This window comes from Salmo trutta, chromosome 12 (assembly GCF_901001165.1).
Source record: "Salmo trutta chromosome 12, fSalTru1.1, whole genome shotgun sequence".
In the NCBI taxonomy this organism is placed as follows: Eukaryota; Metazoa; Chordata; class Actinopteri; order Salmoniformes; family Salmonidae; genus Salmo; species Salmo trutta.
Genome location: NC_042968.1, coordinates 5928190 through 5933234, shown reverse-complemented (window position 1 = coordinate 5933234; position 5045 = coordinate 5928190).

Genomic DNA, 5045 nt, shown 5'->3' with positions numbered 1-5045 from the left:
ACTAAAATATTAAATTTACAGAAGTATTCAGACCCTTTTACTCAGTACTTTGTTGAACTTTGTCTTAGTTATGACACTACAAGTTTGGCACACCTGTATTTGGGGAGTTTCTCCCATTGTTCTCTGCAGATCCCCTCAAGCTCTGCCAGGTTGGATGGGAAGCGTCGCTGCACAGCTATTTTCAGGCCTCTCCAGAGGTGTTCGATTGCGTTCAAGTCCGGGCTCTGGTTGGGCCACTCAAGAACATGTAAAGACTTGTCCCGAAGCCACTCCTGCATTGTCTTGGCTGTGTGCTTAGGGTAGTTGTCCTGTTGAAAGTTGAACCTTAGCCCCAGTCTGAGGTCCTGAGCACTCTGGAGCAGGTTTTAATCAACGATCATTCTGTACTTTGCACCGTTCATCTTTGCCTCAATCCTGACTAGTCTCCCAGTACCTGCCACTAAAAAACATCCCCACAGCATGATGCTTCCACCACTGTGCTTCACTGTAGGGATGGTGCTTGGCATTCTGGCTAAATAGTTCGATCTTGGTTTCATCAGACCAGAGAATCTTGTTTCTCATGGTCTGAGTCCTTTTAGGCGCCTTTTAGTAAACTCCAAGTGGGCTGTCATGTGACTTTTACTGAGGAGTGGCTTCAATCTGGCCACTCTACAATAAAGGCCTGATTGGTGGAGTGCTGCAGAGATGGTTGTGGTTGTTGAACTTAGTGGGTTTTGTCTGGCTAATAGCCTACACAAATGGGCTGCATTATTCAAGGTAAATTAAATAAAATTGAATCCAAATTGGGACTCCCCTGGTGTCCTAAAGTCCTCCTTTTTTGTCTGCAAATGTTTTCACCACGGCCTGTAGGTCCAGGGTGTGGCCCGACTGTTTTCTATACTGAGTATTGCCAACCCGGATAGTTTCCTGAGTCATTGTGTATTATATGTCCATTGTGCTACAAACCATTTTTACTTAGTCTTGAATGATGCATGCCAATATATACCAGAGATAAGGGACTATTGGTATTGCAACCACTCAACTCAAACGCCAGTTCACCAGTATGAAAGAAATCACAAACATCTTTTTTTGTTTAAGTCTTCAAGAACTATTGTCTGCGTAAGAATAATCTGTTTGCATTTGCCAATTTATTGCCTGTCCAGTATCCAGACGACCTGTCCCCAGAGCTTCCTATATACACTGCTCAAAAAAATAAAGGGAACACTTAAACAACACAATGTAACTCCAAGTCAATCACACTTCTGTGAAATCAAACTGTCCACTTAGGAAGCAACACTGATTGACAATAAATTTCACATGCTGTTGTGCAAATGGAATAGACAACAGGTGGAAATTATAGGCAATTAGCAAGACACCCCCAATAAAGGAGTGGTTCTGCAGGTGGGGACCACAGACCACTTCTCAGTTCCTATGCTTCCTGGCTGATGTTTTGGTCACTTTTGAATGCTGGCGGTGCTTTCACTCTAGTGGTAGCATGAGACGGAGTCTACAACCCACACAAGTGGCTCAGGTAGTGCAGCTCATCCAGGATGGCACATCAATGCGAGCTGTGGCAAGAAGGTTTGCTGTGTCTGTCAGCGTAGTGTCCAGAGCATGGAGGCGCTACCAGGAGACAGGCCAGTACATCAGGAGATGTGGAGGAGGCCGTAGGAGGGCAACAACCCAGCAGCAGGACCGCTACCTCCGCCTTTGTGCAAGGAGGACCAGGAGAAGCACTGCCAGAGCCCTGCAAAATGACCTCCAGCAGGCCACAAATGTGCATGTGTCTGCTCAAACGGTCAGAAACAGACTCCATGAGGGTGGTATGAGGGCCCGATGTCCACAGGTGGGGGTTGTGCTTACAGCCCAACACCGTGCAGGACGTTTGGCATTTGCCAGAGAACACCAAGATTGGCAAATTCGCCACTGGCGCCCTGTGCTCTTCACAGATGAAAGCATGTTCACACTGAGCACATGACAGATGTGACAGAGTCTGGAGACGCCGGCATGACCGGTTTGGCGGTGGGTCAGTCATGGTGTGGGGTGGCATTTCTTTGGGGGGCCGCACAGCCCTCCCTGTGCTCGCCAGAGGTAGCCTGGCTGCCATTAGGTACCGAGATGAGATCCTCAGACCCCTTGTGAGACCATATGCTGGTGCGGTTGGCCCTGGGTTCCTCCTAATGCAAGACAATGCTAGACCTCATGTGGCTGGAGTGTGTCAGCAGTTCCTGCAAGAGGAAGGCATTGATGCTATGGACTGGCCCGCCCATTCCCCAGACCTGAATCCAATTGAGCACATCTGGGACATCATGTCTCGCTCCATCCACCAACGCCACGTTGCACCACAGACTGTCCAGGAGTTGGCGGATGCTTTAGTCCAGGTCTGGGAGGAGATCCCTCAGAAGACCATCCGCCACCTCCTCAGGAGAATGCCCAGGCATTGTAGGGAGGTCATACAGGCACGTGGAGGCCACACACACTACTGAGCCTCATTTTGACTTGTTTTAAGGACATTACATCAAAGTTGGATCAGCCTGTAGTGTGGTTTTCCACTTTAATTTTGAGTGTGACTCCAAATCCAGACCTCCATGGGTTGATAAATTGGATTTCCATTGATTATTTTTGTGTGATTTTGTTGTCAGCACATTCAACTATGTAAAGAAAAAAGTATTTAATAAGATTATTTCTTTCATTCAGATCTAGGATGTGTTGTTTAAGTGTTCCCTTTCTTTTTTTGAGCAGTATATTTTTATGCATATTTTCTCATTCATTCCTTTACACTTGTGTGTATAAGATAGTTCCTGTGAAATTGTTAAATTACTTTGTAAATATTAATGCATGGTCGGAACTAGAAACACAAGTATTTTGCTGCACTCGCATTAACATCTGCTAACCATGTGTATGTGACAAATAAAATGTGGGTCTCGCCTTGTGCCCTTATACAAGGTATCATTTCCAAATGTAATTTCAAAGACATACACATAAAATACAATGACAAAATGCAAAAAAGGAATACAAAACGCAAACGTATAAAACAAACGCATTCTTCAGTAAAGACTGTTGGTCTTTACTGAGATTATTCCTCAAGTAAGGTGCAAAAATCTGATTTACCTAACTTTGTACAGACCAAAGGAATTTCTCTAGCTACCCATCACCAAGACCAGGTATGGTAAAACTCATACATCTAAAGGTTATTAATGATGTTTGGTACAGCAGGAGTTTTTGTAAAAGAGATTTATAAATGAAAAGAGAACAATAAAAATTGACCTATGGGACATCAAAGACGGTCAGCCTACTTTCTGATAGTGAATGCAGGGATGTGTACTGAACCTATACCTGTAATAAAACAAAGTGCTCTATGGTAAACTGCATCTAATGGCTTTAATGAAGTGGCAGCTGCATTCATATACTGTAGATGATGTTGCCATAACCTAGGACTGGTAAGAACATAACTTTTAATGATCTGCTTTCTACTAGTAAGTGAGAGGCCTGACCCATTTCTTTAGAAGAATACCCTTTTTATACTCAGCTTCTTGACAAATTCATCAATATGCTTTTTAATGAAACTTTTACAGCAGTGGGCTAAATCAGGGTCACACAGAGTCATTCTTGGTAGTCTTAAACAAATCTGCTTTGGAACAAAAGTATACACCTCACACACATGGTTATGGGCTTAAAAAGGCACCTGTCCATGTCAGATATGGGGATGAAATGTATTCAATTTTAAGTTTGCATCCCAATATTACACTTTATAAACAAAACAGAAGACTGAAATAACAAAACTGTTTGACATAGAATCACAAGATCTTCCAGTTGCTTCCATCGTTTGAGTCGGTATTATGTAACGGAGACGCTGTGAGTCAAGAAGCAGGTGAAATGTTTAATAAACCAACAACCCTGAAACGAGACAACATAACAGTGGCGATAATGCATGAACACAGGAACAATACTGACTGAGGAAGGAACCCAAGGGAGTGACAGATAAAGGGGAGGGAATCAGGAAGGTAATGGAGTTCAGTTGAGTATCATAATGATCTGCAGGTGTGCGTAATGATGGATCCCAGAACCGGTGGTTAGTATCCCGGCGAAGTCGAATGCCGGAGGGGAGGAGCGGGAGTAGATGTGACACTCTCCATGGCCTTCATGGTTTCATATGTTTTCTTTTCGATGATAGATCAATCTTCTTCCGCTAAGCCCAAGTTTTGTTTTGAGGACAGAACGGACCATCTTTGTATATGTTCACGATGATGGAAAAAAACTGTTGCACTTGTTTAATCAAATCAAGCACCTTAAGCAAATCTTGCCACTTGAAGCTAAAGACAGGCACAAAATAGTTGACTTCTGTGCAAGCTTTTTAAAATACATACGAACTAACAGATTTGGTGGCATTTGTGCAGTTGAATTCAGAACAGTCTAAAATTGTCACTTTTGGAGTCTAGACTATACGCTACTGAAGGGATTCTTATGGCTTCAAATCATCTCACCCACAGACTTCCTCTTCCGATGCGTACCCAGACAGGGATGTTCCACTCAGGGCCTGTTCGATCTGACGTTTGCTTAAGATAAGACTTGCTCTTCCTCTCGTGAAACGCAGGAGAAAAACTCCCGGTTATCGGCTGAAAAGGGGTGTTGAGGCAGCTGTGTGTAAAGATTTTCACTGTTTAATCATCCGGTTGGAAAATGTAACCCATATGGCCTTCACTCATATCAATCCCACCTTAAAAACAATCAGGTGCATCACAAAAAATGGCATCAATGGTTTTGTCATTGTGGCCCAGACATGAAGGACACATTACACCTAGAATTGGTCTGGGAGATATGTTTTCTATAGTTTGTGGCTTCTCTCTGAAGTTTCTTGTCGCTCGTAGTGTTCACAGGAGTCTAAGTCTAAGTCTTACACTTACTTATAATCAGCAGACCTACCCAGAAATTACTTTTTCATTCTACAAGGGGTCACAAGCTCACTACACAGCAGTTCCTTAAGTTCACTACAAAAATTACCCAACTGTTTCAAATGTTCAAACACATTTCCTTAAGTTTAGCAAGGTCACCACACGACACATCAA